The sequence below is a fragment of the Apium graveolens genome, chromosome 2 (genome assembly GCF_009905375.1).
Source record: "Apium graveolens cultivar Ventura chromosome 2, ASM990537v1, whole genome shotgun sequence".
Taxonomy (NCBI): Eukaryota; Viridiplantae; Streptophyta; class Magnoliopsida; order Apiales; family Apiaceae; genus Apium; species Apium graveolens.
The window spans coordinates 270,109,537-270,129,801 of record NC_133648.1 but is presented as its reverse complement, the minus strand read 5'-3'; the positions used below and the strand labels follow the sequence as shown (position 1 = coordinate 270,129,801).

The window sequence follows — 20,265 nt, the reverse complement described above, 5'->3', positions numbered from 1 at the left end:
CTATCCCAGACTGTAAAGGCAAACACAAAAACAGAACCAACCAACACTCTCTTACCACTAAATGTAGTATGAATGAGCGTGAGGGAGATAGTGCCATAGTGCACCACATAAGGAAGGTTCTGTAGTCAACCCAGTAGCTCTGTCTCCTACATAGATGAGTAGTATTTAAACCGAGATAACTGCTAGCCCCCATACATCTTCTCAAAAAGATGTAATGGCTAAAAAGGCATAAAAACAGTTACTAGATTCATTCTCTCAACAGGGTGCGTCTATTGAATTTTGCCTGTCGGCCAAGATATCCGATGTAGTGTCACCACTTCAAACATAAACAATTCTTGATGCACAAGGAGAGGTTACACACACAAAGGATGAGTTGACGAAAATAAGAGTTTTGACCATTTTAAGGTCAGATTCGATTGTTCAAGGTTCGTTAATGGACCAATTGCCTTTACAGGTGTTAGGAGAGGATACTGATCCAAAAGCCATATATCAGTGGTCAGTGTCTACCTCCCCAGGCTTAAATCCCCTGGATGCATCTGCGGATAGTGGATCTGACATAGGCACAGATCGACAACTTGTTAACAATGATTCAGATATTACCAGATGAGTCACAAGGAAATGTCTTCACAGACATTAGAAGGGAACTTTGATCTTTATGCTAAATTCGTTGGATCATTGTTTACCTTCCCAGAATTCAAATCTGGAACCCTAAAAGGGAAACTAGCAACTTGTAGATTATGACTCAGATTCATCTGACGAGTTTAACAAGGATGGGGATTTGCGAACTCCCATTGCACCACCTATGACCTCCTTAAGGATGGCTAGGGTGATTTTCCTTGCAGGTACATCTGATTTTTGGAGCTATGAGTGGAGTGATACACTTGTGAGAATGAGTGTAAACACGAGTGGAGAGAAGAGTGAAACACATGTGAGGTACACTAAACAGAATCACACACTCACAGTGAGGAAGAAAGAGAAACTACTTGTTATTTCTTTTCCAACCAAGTGATATATGAGAACTCCTTCAGACGACGGCATACATTCCTTCTTTAAGGGGGAGATAAAAGCTTAAGTAATAGTTTGGAGGATTCCTCTACTAAGGGGGAGAAATAGCAGGGAGGAAGAAAAAGATTCTACATGTACACTACACCACACCATTATTGTTTGTAACTACGGATCCTATTGTACGGGAGAGGTGGTAAACACAAGGTGATTTTCTAGTAAGGGAAGAAGCTGTTTTCAAAAGGGGAGTACCATTGGTTTTTATCTGCGGAATCCTATTGTACGGGAGAGGTGGTAAACGAAGGTGATCTTCTTTAATCAGTTGATTCTCATAGGGGGAGAAGCAAGACAGATATGCACTTCTCAACAGGAAATGTGGTTGTACAGAAGAAGATGAAACTACTTGAAGATATGTTCAGTCTAGAGGAACATTTACTTGGAATCTGGAAAAGGTTAAATGTCATCCAGAACTTTTCTGCTATTTACTTTGCATTTCTGTTTATATCTTTTTCTTATTTGTTAGTTGAGTTATCCTCTAGGTATTTGTGTGTTATTTTCTAACAAACAAATAGGGGGAGATTGTAAGGCATATATCATAGCCTATTTGTATATTTGAGGATTCAACTCAACTCAAATAAGAATGTAATAAGTAAATAGTGGATCTACCGTCAAAGAGATCTCGCAAAGTAATATCTGTCAAAGGATTCAGAAACAAGGTTCATCTACAGACTTGAGGAGTTAATTCACTGGAAGAAGTTCAAGAAGTTGATCATGCCTCAGTGATATAAATCAAGATCGTAGATTTAATCAAGTGACAGAGATCTCGTCAGAGTATCATTAATTACAAGGATTTAATCTGAAGAAAATCAAAGTGTCAAAGTCAAGACATGAAGAAACGTCACGGAAGTTAGTCACTCATGAACCAGACAGTACATCGAGTGTCAACATTGAAGTGGTGGAATTGATTCATAATTTTCAGTGATTTTCAGAAGATTTGCAGAAAGATGGGTGCTGTTGAAGACTAGAATTAATTCTCTATTAATTAATTAAGTCATATAATTTAATTAAGAAAATAAATTATATCTGTGAAGAATAATTTATTTATTAATTGAATTAATTGATTAATTAATTCTGAATTAATTTTAGGAATTTTCAGAATTTAAATTGGATTAAAATTCATTTAAATTCAGCAAGTCAAACTGATTGTACTAGTATGACAATCGGTATGACAATCAATAGTCATACCGAAAGTCATGCTAGTACAAACAATAGTCTCACCGAAAGTTACACTGGGAGGAGGATTGTCTTGCTAGTTCATTCTGATTGTCTTGCTAGTTCATTCTGATAGTCTTTCTAGTTCATTTGATTGTCATACCGAAAGTCTTGCTGAGCTCAGGATTGTCATTCTAGTTCAATTCAATTCTGTTGAATGAATTAAAAAGAAACAGAAGCAGCATAAAGAATCATCCAATCCAATACACAAGTCAAAAACAAGAACACAGCAGCCGCAGCAAATATTTCATTTTCATCTGCTTTATTCAAGATCAATTTCTAGATTGTAAAGTTAAATCCAATCAACTAGAAATCTTTATCTTGTTCTTGTGTAACAATCTAGCGGATCAAAATCCCTAGAACTTAATCTCAAATTGCGTTTAGCATTTGAATCTTTTTATTACAAAAATAGAAAAAGTTCATGTCGAATTTATTCTAGATTTGTGATAATTAATTTGAGATTAATTCCTTGTAATCGATATAGTTGTTGTAACACCTTTCAAGTTTAATAATATTTTTATTTAACTTGAATTTTGTTTCACATTTTTTATTCCGTATTTAATTCGATTATTCGGTACTGTTTGTATTCAACCCCCCTTCTACAAACACATTGGGACCTAACACCCACTCGTGATCAATTATACATAACACATTTTTTTTCTTTTTTCTTTTTTTTTCTTTTTTTTCTTCTTCTTTTTCATAAATTTCTCAACGAGTGCGTTTCACTCCATCTCACTCAACCCTAGACTACTCATATAAAATGAGCTGGCTACTAGCCATTTGACACCTAGCCACAACAACTAGCAATGAAATCCAATTTTCTCCAATTTTTAAATATCATGTTAATTTATTATTAAGAGAACACCCTAAATTCTGAATATAAACAAGCGATTAAACCTCGACAAACACATAAACCATGACCATGATCTAGCCCTCAAGAAACCTATAAGACTTAGTGAAATATAATTGTCTCTAGCATGCAAATCAATTCGATAAAACTTAACATCACTAAATATGACATCACTACACTAGCATCAATATCACAAATCAATCGGAAAAATCATCTAAGGGATCATGTTATTATGCAAATGCATGAAACTATATGAACAAACATCATTAAAAAACTACAAAAATATGCAACTATATGCACTAAACTATCATGAATATGCAAACTATATACGACTCACACAAAACATATTCCTTCAACTACTACCCCCAAACTTAAAATTTTCACTGTCCTTAGTGAAGGTAATAGTAAGGAATCAGGCATACCTACTCGGAATCAGGATCATCACCCTCAACGGGTGGAGTGTCAGGCGTATCAGAAGGTGGATACATGGAGTCCTCACCAAATACTGGCCACTGGATGTCAACACCTGTGGCTCTAAATGCAGTCCCTAATGCCCGGGTGAGATCACGTGCAAACCGACTATGGATGTCATGTATCGCATCCATCCTCCTCGCTAGACGCCTATACTGTGCCATGCTCAAACCAGTACTGCCCTGTGCTTTCTCCTCATGTTGCTGCTATTGCTGCGATCCCGAAGGACCAGCCTCCTCTCCCAACTAAGCTCTCCAAGCTGCTCTCCTTGCCTGCTGTGTACCACCAACATAAGTCTGATCCGCTGGCCTTCCACCTGGCAAATGGTCATATGAATAAGCAAGCCCCTTAGGATCGGGCTTCCTATCATACCACTCAGTCTTGTTCAACAGCGTCGAACTAACAATCGGGGCACTCGGGAGCTGCAGCTGCTCGTGTGCTGGCCAATGAACACCAACTTCCACAAACAACTTCATCACAATAGAAGCATAGGGTATAGAACCCGTAGTACTCCCTCGTAAAAATCTCAGAATCCCTTGGTAAATAACTATACCAAGGTCCACATAGCCCCCCTGCAGAATACCCCACAACAAGCATGCACGCTCCATAGTAATCTCATGCACATGAGAAGATGGCATGATGTTAGCACAAATAAGAGAATTCTATGCACGTGCAAACCTGTTCATGCACGAAGCAGGCAAAGTGGAATAGTTAGTCGTGCCCATCTTGAACTTCCAGTGAGTCTCAGGCACACACAGGGTAGTAACTATCAAACTCCTTTGGGGTCTTCTCGTTCCAAATATCCTGCCCTGGCTTCCTCGCAGGCTGCTCAATCACCCTCCTTATCACCTCGGCACTGTACTTTACCGTCATCCCCCGAACCACAGTGAAACTATTTTTCTCCGCCTTTGCATTAGCATAAACTCACGAACCACACTCATAGGCACAACAATGGGTGCCTCGTAAAAAGCAACCCAGCTCATGTCCAAGGTCATCTCTAACAACTTACCATCTTTCCATGATGGCAGAAAACCACACTCCTTGGCTATAGGCTTCGAAGGAAGCCTCGTATACTCCGCTTTAGCCTCGGGAGTTGAAAACCTTGGCCTCTTACCACCTGCACTCGAAGAATCAGTGGTGCTGCTGCTCACTTGAGTTCGCTGTCTTTTGGGTGCCATTGGGATTGAATAAGAGATAACAAAAGATAAGTGTTTGAGAGATAATTGTGTTTGAGAATTTGACAAGTGATGGAGAAGTTTGTGTATAAGTGTGTGTATATATAGGAGATTGGGAGAGAATTAGATATGGAATAAAAGTGGGAATTGATTATGGGATTAGTGGAAATAATGGGTTTGATTTGGAGAGGGAAATTTGGGATATGGAAGAGTAAAAATCGGGTAGAATTTGATTTTATAGTAAAGTCCCTGATTTTCTCTTCTTTTTCTATTTTTTTTTTCCAGGTTCAGGGGACAGCGCGGCCGCGTGCTACCTCAGCGCGGGCACGTCGTGCTTCTGACTTTTAAGCGCGACCGCCCCGCTAGGCAGCGCGGGCGCGCTCTGCTTCTGGAAAAGTGGCGTGGTCGCCCCGCTTCCTCAACACGGGCGCGCCGTGCTACTTTAGTTGGCCCCAAATTTTTTTTTTTGTGCTTTTCTCCTTTCTTTCTTCTTCCTCTGTCTACTAATGTACAACAAACTTGGGTTGCCTCCCAAGAAGCGCTTGGTTTACGTCGTTAGCTTGACGTAGAAATGCGAGATCAAACGGAAAATAAAATGGCAGTAACGACCTCACAGTTTTCCGTGTCACCATAGTAATGCTTTAAGCTCTGACCATTTACCTTGAATGCTTGGCCCGGATCATTCTCAAAAATCTCCACCGCTCCATGTGGAAACACAATTTTGACAATAAATGGCCCTGACCACCTTGACTTCAACTTTCCACAAAAAAGATGAAGACGAGAGTTGAACAAAAGAACTTGTTGCCCCGGCACAAATGATTTGAGCACTAGATCCCTATCGTGCCACCTCTTGACTTTTTCCTTGTACATTTTGTTATTTTCATACGCTTGAAGTCTAAACTCGTCGAGTTCATTCAACTGAAGCATCCTCTTCTTTCCAGCTGTATATAAATCAAGATTCAACTTCTTCAAAGCCCAATACGCTTTATGCTCGAGCTCCACTGGTAAATGACACCCCTTACCAAAAACCAACTGATATGGCGACATACCCAACGTAGTCTTGTATGCTGTTTTGTAGGCCCAAACAGTTTCATCAAGCTTCAAAGACCAATATTTTCTCGATAGACAAACAACTTTCTCTAAAATGTGCTTGATCTCTCTTTTAGATACCTCAGCTTGACCATTTGTCTGAGGATGATATGTCGTAGCAATGCGATGATTCACATTATACCTTTGCATTATGGCAGTGAATTTGCGACTGCAAAAATGCGACCCCTCATCACTGATTATGACTCTTGGAGTTCCAAATCTTGTGATATCTGCTTGTGAAAAAAATTAAGCACTACCTTCGCATCATTCGTTGGCAACGCCTTGACTTCAACCCATTTCGAGATATAATCAACCGCCAACAAGATATACTGATTCTTGCAAGATGAGACAAATGGCCCAATGAAGTCAGTTCCCCAAACATCAAAGACTTCAACCTCGAGAAGCACATTAAGAGGCATCTCATCCCTCTTGGACATATTACCCACACGTTGATATCAATCACATTTCAAAACAAACTGATGAGCATCTTTAAACAGAGTCGGCCAAAGGAAACCTGCTTGAAGAATACGAGCTGCTGTCTTTTCTCCACCATAATGTCCTCCATAAGCCCTTGAGTGGCAATCTCGCAAGATCCCCACTGTTTCGCTGTAAGGAATACATCTCCTGATGATTGGTCAGCTCCTTGTCGAAAAAGAAATGGCTCATCCCACATATACCACTTCACTTCATGCGGAAACTTCTTCCATTGAGTGTACGACAAGTCGGGAGGCATGATATTACTCACAAGGTAGTTCACAATGTCTGCAAATCACGGTTCTTCCTCTTGCACTCCAAACAACTGCTCATTGGGAAAAGACTTATTTATTAATGTCTTATCCAGTGAAGTTGCACTTGGATCCTCTAATCGAGATAGTTGATCAGCGACTTGATTTTCAGTACCTTTTTTGTCCTTGATTTCCAACTCCAATTCCTGAAGCAAAAGAACCCACCTAATCAGTCTAGGCTTCGAGTCCTCTTCGAGATGAGATAGCGAATTGCAGTGTGATCAGTGAAAACTGTCACCTTCGTCCCAAGCAGATAAGCTAAACTTCTCAAAACCATAGACAATAGCCAAAAGTTCTTTCTCAGTAGTGATGTAGTTTATTTGAGCACCATTAAGAGTCTTACCAGCATATTAGACTACATGAATATGTTGTTCTTTATTTGCCTAAGAACTGCTCCAATTGCATAATCACTTGCATTACACATCATTTCAAACGGTTCAGACCAATCAGGTGCAGTTATGACAGGTGCTGTAATTAAACTCTTCTTTAATATCTCAAAAATAGCAAGGCACTCGTCATCAAACTTGAAAGGAACATATTTCTCTAGCAAACTGCACAACGGCCTCGAAATCTTAGAGAAGTCCTTGATGAAACGCTTATAGAAACCCGCATGACCAAGAAAACTGCGAATTCCCTTAATAAAAATTGGTGGAGGAAGTTTTTCGATAACCTCCACCTTAGCTTTGTCCATATAAAGACCCTTACTAGAAACCTTGTGACCAAGAATGATGCCTTGGCGCACCATAAAATGACATTTCTCCCAATTGAGAACCAAATTGGTCTCAACGCACCTTTTCGGTACTAACCCAAGATTATGCAAGCATTCATCATAAGAAGTTCCAAAGACCGAGAAGTCGTCCATGAACATTTCTACATTATTTCCAATCATATCATAGAAGATAACCGTCATGCATATCTGAAAAGTGGCTGGTGCACCACATAGCCCAAAAGAAGCTCTCCGGAATGCAAAAGTACCAAAAGGACATGTGAATGTAGTCTTCTCCTAATCTTCTGGAGCGATACAAATCTGATTATATCCCGAATAGCCATCCAGAAGATAGTAGTACTCATGCCTAACCAATCTATCAAGCATCTGATCAATGAAAGGAAGATGGAAGTGATCTTTCCTTGTGGCCTTGTTTAGCTTCCTATAATCCATGCAAACTCTCCACCCCGTGACTGTTCGTGTAGGAATAAGCTCATCTTCTCATTTACTACCACTGTGATACCACCTTTCTTTGGCACACACTGAACCGGGCTTACCCAAGAACTGTCAGAAATATGATAGATGATCCCTGCATCCAGCCACTTGAGGATTTCCTTATTCACAACCTCTTTCATGATCGGATTTAGCCTTCTCTGTTGCTCAACAATAGGCTTTCTTCCTTCCTCTAGCAGAATTTTATGCATGCAATAAGAAGGGCTTATTTCCTTGATATCTGTTATGGTCCAACCAATTGCCGATTTAAATTCTCTTAGAATTCTCAAAAGCTTCTCCTCGTCGCTACCTGAAAGGTCAGATACAATAATAACAGGCAAAGTAGATGCATCACCTAAAAACGTATACCTCAAATGTTCAGGTAAGGGCTTAAGCTCAAGAGTAGGAGCTTCCTCAATAGATGGCTTGAGGCACTTTGGAGAACTTTTCAGCTCCTCCAGTCCAAGAGATTCAAAAGGCATATCCATCTTTCGCTTCCAGGGAGAAGCATTCAAATATTGCAAGTGCTCTTCACCTCCATCATCTTTACTGTCAGAATTCCCCAACAAGGCCTTTTCTAAGGCATCAGACCCTAGCAATTGATCAAGTTCTGAATTAACCACATAATCGACCATCTCCGCCTTAAACACACCTCATTTTACGTAGAGGACTTCATCACATTAAACACATCAAAAGTTACATCCTGATCCAACACTCGCATGATGAGCTCACCCTTCTGCACATCTATCAAGGTTCGGCCAGTAGCCAAGAACAGTCTTCCCAAGATTATGAGAAACTTCTTATCCTCCTCAAAATCAAGAATTACAAAATCGGCAGGAAAGATGAGTTTGTCCACCTTGACCAAGACATCCTCCACAATACCGCGCGGATATGTAATAGAACAGTCGGCCAACTGCAAAGTCATACAAGTAGGCTTTGGATCTGGTAAGTCTAACTTCTTGAAGATTGACAAAGGCATCAAATTAATACTAGCTCCCAAGTCACATACGCATTTGTCAAATGACACCTTTCCAATGGTGCAAGGAATAGTGAAGCTTCTAGGATCTTTAAGCTTCGGAGGCAACTTCTGTTGCAGCGCAGCACTACATTCCACCGTGAGAGCATATGTCTTTAAGTTATCAAGCTTCACCTTCTGAGAGAGAATACCTTTCATAAACTTCGCATAACTAGGCATTTGTTCAAGAGCTTCAGCGAAAGGTATGCTGATTTGAAATTTCTTGAACACCTCCAGAAACTTCTCAAACTGCTTATCCAGCTTTTTCTTCTGCAGCCTCTTAGGAAAAGGAGGTGGAGGATAGATCTGTTTCTCTCCTGTATTACCCTCAGGAGGAGTGTGCTCAATAGTAGTCTTCCTTGGTTCCACTTTTGCTTCCTTCTGCACTTCTTCTTCCTCAGCCTCAACTCCACATACTGGAGTCTTAGCTTTTTCGGGATTTGCAACCTTACCAGACCTCAATGTAATTTTCTTAACATGCTCCTTAGCTTTCTTCTTACCCGACACTTTAGTATCGCTTGGAAGCATTCCGGGTTGACGATTCAGTAATGCATTAGCAATCTGCCCAATCTGATTCTCCAAGGTTTTGATAGAAACAGCTTGGCTCTTGCACATGAGCCTCAACTCCTCCAATTTAGATTTTTCATTAGCTTGCGGTAACTGCTGAAGTTGAAGTTGTTGCCTAGGGGCATATTACGGTTGTTGAAAACCAGGAGGGTTATATTGATTTGTTGTGTATGGCTGATAAGACTGTTGCATCGCATTCTTATTGTTGCTCCAGCTGAAGTTATGATGATTGTGGTTATTGGGATGATAAGTGGTTGGAGCTTGCTACTGTGATCTCTGAAAGTTGCTTACAAATTGAGCTGATTTGCTAGAAATAGCACACTGCTCAGTTGCATGTGCCCTAACACAAAGCTCACAAATACTAGAGATTTGATTAACTCCATAATTAGCCAAAGAATCCACTTTCATCGTCAAAGCTTGAAGTTGAGCAGCTATAGCAGTAGCTGTATCCACTTCCAGAATTCCTGCTACCTTGCCTTGTAACATTCTTTGCGTAGAATTCTGGTATTTATTAGCTGCTATTAGCTCAATCAACTCATAAGCTTCATTATAGATTTTGGCCCATAAGGCTCCACCAGATGCTGCATCGAGTATAAGTCTAGACTGTGCGCCTAAACCATTGTAGAAATAGTTTATAATTATCCAATCAGGCATGCCATGGTGTGGGCACTTCCTTAACATCTCCTTATATTGATCCCAAGCCTCACACAGAGATTCTCCAATTTGCTTTGCAAACTGAGTAAGAGCATTCCTGATTGCAGCAGTTTTCGCTATGGGAAAGAATATAGTGAGAAACTTTTGAGCAAGATCCTCCCATGGGGTGATAGACCCTGGTGGTAGAGAATGTAACCAGCACTTTTCTTTATCCATCAGAGAGAATGGGACGAGTCGCAGCTTGATAGTATCTTCAGTCACCCCATTGAACTTGAAAGTGTCGCGGATCTCGATGAAATCCCTGATGTTCATGTTGGGGTCTTCTGTAGGAGAACCCCCAAACTGAACTGAGTTCTATATCATCTGAATCGTGCTAGACTTGATCTCAAAAGTGTTAGCCGAGATGGCTGGTCTGATGATGCTCGACTAAATATCATTGATCTTAGGCTGAGAATAGTTCATCAGAGCCTTAAGAATTCCTGCTTGATCTCCCATTACTACGAAAGCTGGTTCCTCAATTTTCTCTTCTTCTTCTACTTTCTCTTCGTCCTCAAAAACTTCCTTCGAACCACTACAGCTTCCTCCCCGGCTTGATCCAGAGTTCTCTTACGAGCCCGCGAACGCGTATGCAGACACACTCGCTAGAGTACCTGAAACACAATAAGGAAAAGAGTAGGTAAGTAACAATATGGAGTCAATGAACTTTAATGATCACTGATGAAAAACACATAAACTAAAAGTTAACACCGAGTCCCTGGCAACGGCGCCAAAAACTTGTTAGTTGCTAAACACGCGCTAATAATTCACACAAGTATACGCGTTCGCAAGTAATATAGAATTATTTCTAGTTCATTCCCACAGAGAATGGTTAAGGTTAACTTTGTGATTTATGCACTTATGCAACAATGATATGACTATTATTCAATGCTAAGACGAATAACAAATTGGGGTTTTGATTATATATAACAATTAACAATTGAGAATTATATTAGAGAACATTAACTGCGAGATTAAAGATAACTGAATAATATACGACACAAACATGGGATTCTAACTTCATTAAATACTTCATTCAATAGCCTTGTTGTTCTTAACCTTGGCATGTAATGGTGATGACACTAATCAGATAACACGAAACTGATAAATGCCAACTTTTGTTGCACGGATACCATACTACCAGACATCCACAAAAGAAATAGAAGCTGAATATACACCAATTATATTGAGACCCTATATGTCTATAGAATTTGACAACATAACGGTTTAATGCACAAGTTATCTATCGTGATTACATAGGGCAAGTAAGATGGTTAAAATTACCTACGAATCATGCATAACAATAACACATGAACCTATGCTAGCATGGCAAGTTCTAAATTCTTAAATTCACCGTCGCTTCATTAAAGATTAATACGTTATCTTATAAGTTTGCGACGCTCATAAGACGAATAAGCACAACCAATACTAGGTTATCATACAATCACCACACACTAAGGCATCGAAACAAATTAACTAAAGAAATCCATAAATAAATCTGCTAGAACCCCACGATAACGATTAGCCCATAATCGGACTCATCATCAATGTGGGTTCCGATGAAAGCATGGTATAATAAACGTAGTCTTTAATAAACAAATAATAAACCAAGTACGTAATCCAGGGTATTAGGTTCAACAAAACAAGAAACGAGCATCCAAGATTACAACATAGAACAAAGATTCACAAGTATAAAATTAGATCCTCTTTGCCTTTGTTGAATTGTGCTATAGGTCTTCTTGTCGTCTTCTCCTTAAGCTCTGTTATGAAAAAAATATCTTTTTATTATCTTTAAATAGAAACCCAATTAATCCAAAATCCCAGAAAAATAGTCTTCTAATTAAAACAGGAATCTGGAAATCTGACCTGGCGCGGGCGCGCGCTTCACCAGCGCGGGCGCGCTGACATTCTGCTTCTCTGGCGCGGCCATGCGCTAGCACAGCGTGGGCGCGCCAGACGCGTGTCAGACTTCTGGAAAAACTGAAATTGCCTTCTTTTCTTGCTGCAATGAGTTGGTCTTCACGAGCCTTTATTCTTTGGACACCATCCTAACACCTTATTAGCATCAAATCAATGCTAAATCACCTGAATTCAGGATTAATGCCTGAAATGAAAATATACTAGAAAACACATTAAAACACCTACAATTTGAGTACAAATACACCAATTCAGAGCTTTACGGAGCGTTATAAAGTGTCATAATGCCACTCAACACTTTCCTCAATCCTAAGAGTGACTGTACAACCACTAAATCATCTACACTTGTAACATTTATTGAAATTTGAAGTTGTGTAGTGACATTCAACGGATGAGGAACATCCGTCGAAGTAGTAGTTGGAAGTGTCAACGGATGACTGCTGTTAAGCACATCCGTCGAGATACAATCACTAGTCGGCGGATGAACAATATCCCTCGAGATAGTAGAAATGATAGAGTTTGGAGTAGAGACTGTTGTAGAATCTGTGGTGATTGATTTAAGATTTTGCACAGTATTCTCAGTAGAATCAGAAAGAAAAGGCAAGTGAGCCAACAAATTATTTAAAAGATGATGCTTACTTGCTGTAGATTTTGGCTTCTCCATGAGAGTTAGAGATGGAGAATCAGGAATTGATGTATGAATCATATAAACATCCAGAGAATTTGTGGGTGAGTTTGGTATGTTAGGTGCTTCTATTATTAAAAATTTTGGCTGTGACTCCACATTTATTGGAGCCACATCAACCTGACTTTGAGAAGGTGCCTAAACTGAGTCTTTGACTGCAGTTGGCACAGTATGTGCACCCTATGTATCCCCAATGGTTTTTAATTTCTTCTTTCTAATATAAGTTTGGGGTGAGCTTATGTCCCTAACCCTTTCGTCCTGTACTCTTGGCTGTGAGCTTTGTTCAATAGTCACATCCTTTTGGGATGATGCAACTAGTAAAGAGCTAATGTCCTTATTAAGCACAAAAAACTGCAGTGTGGCTAGGCTGGGATACACTCACCTCTCCATCCTTATTCTTAGGGCTTCTTTGATGTTCACCCTGTCCCTCACCAGTCTCACTTCCTTTCACACTCCCCTCTTGGCTTTTGGTGGATTTTACAACTAGTTTCTGTTGAGAGAAACTAGAGGGGGCTTTCTTTGACTTGGATTTGGAGATTTTTGGTTTTGTAGCTTGATTAGGCATCTGTTTGGTCACTGTCATAAATGCCATTGCCACAGTTAATTGCAAAGAAGTAATAGGTTAGGAAGTAGTAGGGACATGAATGTTTACCTCACTTACTTGAGGCAGTTCCATGATTTGCATGTACACAAGAGTAGCATCCTTGTGATGATTTGCCCTGTTAAAATCAGCAATAATTCTCCTCTCTTGGACCCAACAAGCTACCTTGTTTGTTGGGTTCTCAATTAAAAGATTCTCAGAAACAAAATTAGCTAGCATCATGAAAAATCTAGCATAATAAATATTCTTAGATTTGTTTTTAATATCTCCTAACTTACTCCATATCTCATACATAACATAAGTACTGAAATTGATGTACTTATCACTAAGAAGCATATAAAGCATGTGAACAAGTGAATAAGATACATCATCAAAATTGCTAATTTTTCCAGAAAACACTTTAATAAATAAATCATACAGAAAACTCCATTCTTTTCTAAGACCAAGTCTCCTAACATCACCTAACTTAGTGGCATCAAGAGCATAGCCCACAGAAACTAGCATGTCACTCACATCAGTGTCTGTGTGTGGAGCAAGAGTGTTATTTTCAAGCAATTTAAAGCACTTTTCAATAGTATCACAATTAACACAGTATTCATTACCTTTGAGAATGAAGATAATAGTTTTGTCCTTGGAGTTGAACACAGCTGTAGTCCGAATTTCCTCGACAACTTCACAGTAAATGGTTGGGGACTCAAGCATGGCATAACTCAATTTACAGTTCAGTATGAAGTCCATCATCTTGTGATAGTCTTCAGATGCCGGAATTTGCTTGTTCACTAGAGCCACAAAGTTGTTCTTTTCATAGAAAAACCCAGTTGAGGACATAATTTTGACTATAGGTACCATTGCTATGATTGAGATTAGTTGCAGAGAGAGAGTATTTGCTTTGGAGAAGAAGAGAGTTAGAGAAATTGCTTTGAGAATGATAAAAGAAAAGAGTAGAAATGAAATTAGCTTTTATACTATCTCAGAAATAAAAATGTCAAAAATTAAAAAGTGAAATAAAGTAACCAATCAAATTAGCCCAAAATAGCCGTTTTAAAAAAATAAAGAAAACTGTCAAAATTCTAAGATTATCCCTTGAAATATACATACAGGCTTTAAGTAAATTCGACAGATAATGCTCAAAATCAACGGCTAAGATTGAGTGTAATTCGACGGATAATGGTAAAAGTACCCAGAGTAATAATTGATATTTCGACGGATGATATAATTCAACGGATATTCATTTTCAATGGATAATGAACATCCGTCGAGATACAAATTCTGACTTAGTCAAAATTTTATCTTAGAAAGGAAATATCAACTTTTACTCTGGCTGCATTACAAGTTGTTAGACATCAAAATAGATTAGGAGTAATTAAGCATACCTAACTCACTTACCAACCTAGTGAACACTACCACATAAATGGTCTTCAGCAACATCGAAAAAAATGTTAAAAATGCTGAAAAATGTAGCCATAGGGCGTAAGGCAACACTTTAGTCAATTTTGTGGGTGTTGAAAATTTGCATGTGGCCTTTGATGTTATGCCAACACATTTTAGAAAACAATGCCAACATCCATATTATGTTACTTTAGGGTCCTATGGCAACATTTTTTACTCAATAGAAACACCAACACTGGTGTTGATTTTAACACTATAGCAACACCCTCTAGTCAATAGCAACACAATATTGATGTTGATTTATTTGTTATTGCAACATCTTTCTCCATCTATAGCAACACTACTGGATTAATATTCCTTATTTTTCCAACACCCCATCATGTTCTAGCAACACCAATTGAAATATATTTTTCGAACACTTTATAAGGTAAAGGCAACATTTTTAGTGGTAATTTTTGAATAGCTTGTTACTTAAAAAGACCTCCTAGTTTTAATCAATTTTATCCAAAGAAATCAAAACAATACACAAACCAATTCCAACTAAGATATGCAATGTCAAATTAATTCGAATATAAGCTTTAAAGTTATACTTGAATAAACTTTAAAGTCATACAATTCCAACTATTTTGACCTAAAATCTTATGAAACATAGATAAGATTACATATTTCGGTCAAAATCTAACAAAACATGATAGGTATTATATTTATAAGTTGATAAAAAAAAAAACAAAATATTACATTATAACTAAGATATACAGGACGTGCATCCTTGCTCCACTTGCACCACCATTTTTTGGTGACTGCCTACTCTCCAACTCAAGATCCTGCATATTTCCAAAGAATAAGAAGTAAATACACAAGTTTCAAATAAATCAGCTCTATGATAAGTTTATATTTATACTTGTTAGGGTATTAGAATGGGTTGAATGTCAAATATCACTAATCTTGATGTAACAAAATATGGAAATGAATTGAATATTGAATCCAAAGAAACGTGGAACTAAAGAGAGACAAATCATTGTTAAAAACTTGCTAAAATTAATAAAGGTGATAATTAGTCAATTACTAGAAAATTATATTTTTGCTAAAATATTTCATATTGTAAATGTATTTTTTAATAATTAAAATATTTTAATCACTTTTTCTAAAATTTAATTTAGTTCGGTGAACTTAGATACAGGTAGTTTTGTCTTATTAGAAGTGTCTGGGGTGCTTACTTGTCCAGCGCAATATGCACGAAACTATTAAGCAGCTAAAAACTTCAATTTTTTTTTAAATATCCAGTTTAATTTAAGTGTGTAAATTTTTTCAGCCATGACATTCTATTATGTATATTGCGATATTCTTAATGTTCTTAAGTGAATTCTTCTTTCCTATACATTCAAACTAACAACAATTTATTACCAAAACTTGATACAAGTAGACATCTCATTGCATTAATAATAAATCTATTTTTTACATTCATCTTTTAGCATTTTCCAACGAATAAAAACAAAATAAAAGACAAAATATAAGTTTATTATATTTTAGATAACTATACCATATTAACTTAAGACTTAATAAAATACCTAATTTATATTAATATGAAATGTTTTCCATGAATTACTAGCAAAATATGAAGTAGAGTATGAAAGAGTACCTGATTTTTCTGCATTTCCATGAATTCTTCCTGCAAAAGGAACACCGAATTCATCATAAATGTAATTATATATAATCATTTAATAAAATTAGGACTTGCAATTAATTAGAATTATACCTGTTTATTCTGTATTTTTCTCATTAACTTCTTTAAGCTTTGCAACTTCTGTTTCTTTAAAAAAAATCAATGAGGACATCCTTCACCTAAATAATCTTCCAGAGTTATTTTATCGTATTCTAACTTTTCCCTACTAGTGAAAAAAAAGTTCATATAATTAGTCAATTTCTTCTCAAATTCTAAATAATAAGCACAGAACTATCAATTAACAAACTAGATTTTACGCAGAGCATCCATATAGACCATGTTCTTTCCCACCATTTATTTATATTAACACATTTTGGACCATGTTGTCCTTTACTAGCTAAACAAAGGTCACACTAACACAAACCTCATCCAAAAAGGCCATAAAAATTATAAGGAAAATAGAGGTATAGTCCCAAATTGGTCAACACTCGTTTTAGATCTTCCAGGTGTCAGTAGATAACACAAATCTCTCTCATTAAAAAATATAACAAATTTTAATGCTGACCAACCTCATGAAATATGTTACTTGTTATCATAAGGAAAACATGGTACATCCAAAAAATAAAAATTAAAGAGAATAAATATATCAAATTATAATGCACTACAGTGACTAAGCAAGTGTACCCTCAGACTAAAACTTGTAATATAAACAGTGTCCCCATCAAGTTACAGAGTCAAACAATACAATTATAGTAAATTAGGATTCTTTTAATTTATTTGTTTCAGTGATTAATCATCACGAGATATATTACTTGCTTTTTCTGGGTTACAAGCTGTGTAATTTCAACTCAAATATATAAAATTTGCACAACTTTGCATACTGGTAGTATTGAGATATCTTTATATAGCCTCTTTCAGCCTGTATGATAACTTAAAACCAACTATATAATACTTCAATGAAGTTCTATTATGCAGAATTAGTGTATCTGCATATACTACAAATAAAATAATAAATGTTGCAAACATCAATCTCACAAGTAACAGTAACTTCTATTTCAACAGGTAAAGTATAAGTTAAAGTATACCTTAACAGATATGTTATCCTTGTGCTTCTTTAGAATATCTAAAAGAACATGAGTCCAGTATCTTCGATAACTCAACAATCCCACGTCAGACAAGGGCCTTTCAGGTGTGCCAACTTTCCCCTCTTTCTTTGAAAGCTCATAAGCTGTGCGAAGTTTATAAAAATATTAGCTATCATATGCTGATATGCACTCAAAAGAACAACAAAATAACCACAGTAAGAATCATCCTATAAGCATTCAATGCATCCTGCTCTGGTGTAGACTAATAAGAAACTAATAGTATAAAAACTACTCAACTACTAATTTGGCATGTTTAATCTAAAAACGAAACCTCTCGCTATAATTGGTGTTGCGCCAAATACATATCATTTGACGTAATATTATTTAAATTTTGAAAGATCTACGACACCAAAAGCCGCCATAATGAAATTAAGAATTTGTTAAAATTTCTCCTATTCATGACGATATTATTTAGAATGAGTTAGATGGAAAGACGAGAATATAGATTGGATATGAAGTCATTATATTTACATAACATGTATAGCTTTTCTTAAACAATCAGTTTCAAAAGTAAACTTTAGGTGACTATTATGTTTTTTGATGTTTTGGAGAGAAATCATTCAATACAACATAAATAGTTTTTATTTAAGCAAAATTTAAAAGTATAGCCCATAAAATTTACGATTGAAGCATATGATTTTTTTTAACATTTCTTTAATCTTGGCATCAGATACATCAGGCACTTCATTACGACCTCAACCACTGGTTCTTCCGCTTTTATAACTTTTGTTTCCTCATTCACAAAGAGAATATATATGAGCACATGTATAAATTAACATATGAATCAAATTTCATAACCCCCCATCAGTTAACAAATTGCATACTTACATACAATTGAATTAAAAATCCCCAAATAATTGGGTTTGTAAAAAAAATCTACATCCCCTAAATTTAACAAATTAAAATACCCCCAAAATTAGGGTTTGTAAATAATTTATAATTATCGGTTGTACCTCTAATTAGACCTTTGAAATGGGAGTGGAACCGAGCTTCGAAATCAGAGGAGAGCTTTGAAACTGAGCTTTATAATCGAGTTTGACGAGCGGCGGCAACGAAAGATGAACAGAGGTAAGGATTTGTATGGAGAGATTGAAACAAGAGAGTCGTATTTTTATGTTTGAGTTTTTGCGGCATCAACTATAGTTTAACAAAGATGAGGGTTTGCGTAGAGAGATTTTGTGGAGAGAATGTAGGAAAAGGGCCATGCTTTGTGTTTGCTTTGTGCAGAGAGACCGAGACTGGGACTTTTTTATATTTTAATATTTGTTTTATTTTGTGTGGGGCATTCAATTTATCTTTAGAGCGGGATTATTCCCCAGCTTAGTTTTATTATTTTTCATTGTCTGAGGCAACACCAAGAGAGGTGTTGGCAAAGCAAATCTAAAGCAACATTTATAACAAGATTTTGTTACGATGTTGCTGTATATCATATTTTTCAATTTTATGTCACATAAGGCAACATGTTTTTGGGGCTTCACCATTTTGGATGTTGCTGAAGACCATTTATGTGGTAGTGGAAGGTGGATTCATCAAGTGGCTTGGTAAAGATGTCTGCAAGTTATTTTTTACTTGGAACAAAATGAAGTTCCACAGTACCATTCATAATATGCTCTCTAATAAAATGGTACTTGATGTCAATGTGCTTGGTCCTTAAATGTTGTACTGGATTTTCAGTGATGACAATAGCACTTGTGTTATCACAGAAGATGGGAATCTTATTCACCTGTAGACCATAATCCAACAGTTGATTTTTCATCCACAAAATCTGTGCACAACAACTACCAGCAGCAATATATTCAGCTTCAGTTGTAGAAGTAGAAACTGAATTTTGCTTTTTACTAAACTAAGACACTAGCTTGTTTCCTAGAAATTGACAGGTTCCTGTTGTACATTTTTTTTTATCAATTTTACACCCTGTTAGATTTTTAACGCAGCGGGGCATGGCAAAACAGTTTTACACATACTAAATCCAAATTAAAAGCATATAAATCGTGAATAAAAATTCGAGGGATCGAATCTAACCTTTAAAAATAATTCGGAGACAACGATCAGAGATCCTTAGCAGTTGCTCCTCAAGTGTGAAGCACTCCACCGGTATCCACCAAGAAAACGACTTTTAGGAGGAGGTGGAGAGAATTTGGTTTTCTAAAACTTTTGGGTTTCTGGGGTTAGAATAAAATAGGGTCTATAATAGTGTATTTATAGGCAAAATTTTCAGCTGAAATTTTCCCATAAATATTATTATTATTATCCCATTTATTATTCTCATTAATAATTAAAACACCTTTTAATCATTAATCCTTTTTCTAAACACTTTAGAAATAATTCTCTCTCTTGATTTAATTTCCAAAAATTAAATCCTTAATTAATAATATTAAGAACTTTTCTTAATTAATTTATAATCAATTAAATCTCATTTAATCAATTATTAAATTTGCCAATTAATTATTTATTTCACAAATAAATAATTATTAGCCATTATTAATTAATTCCTCCACCATAAAATCATTCTCTTTTTATGGTGTGACCCTGTAGGTTCAATATTAAGCCGGTAGTAGAAATAAATAATAATAAAACTATTTTATCATTATTTATATAAATTTTTTAATTTATTAAATATGATTAATTAATTAATCACATTTATTCTACATCGTGAGTGATGCTTCTCAACATATCGCGACTATCCGGATAATATGAATTCACTGCTTAGAATACCAAGAACCTGTCAGTGAATAGTTACCGTACAATAAA

General features: G+C 36.7%; 1 long non-coding RNA gene and 1 other non-coding gene across 3 annotated transcripts; one reads left to right on the top strand and one right to left on the bottom strand.

The window, feature by feature from the left end:
- Positions 1-10,076: 10,076 nt before the first annotated feature.
- LOC141710203 (small nucleolar RNA R71) lies at positions 10,077-10,183 on the top strand. The gene has a single exon (XR_012570735.1). It is a non-coding gene; the product is annotated as a small nucleolar RNA R71 (small nucleolar RNA).
- A 5,117-nt stretch (positions 10,184-15,300) lies between these two features.
- LOC141706295 (uncharacterized) lies at positions 15,301-18,760 on the bottom strand. 2 transcript variants are annotated; one of them, XR_012568752.1, is made up of 5 exons: positions 18,468-18,760; positions 17,455-17,597; positions 16,463-16,592; positions 16,346-16,375; positions 15,301-15,530 (listed from the first exon to the last, which is right to left on the bottom strand). It is a non-coding gene; the product is annotated as an uncharacterized LOC141706295 (long non-coding RNA). The 2 variants fall into 2 exon arrangements; XR_012568751.1 differs by having other exon boundaries at positions 15,302-15,530; positions 16,463-16,595.
- Positions 18,761-20,265: the final 1,505 nt, after the last annotated feature.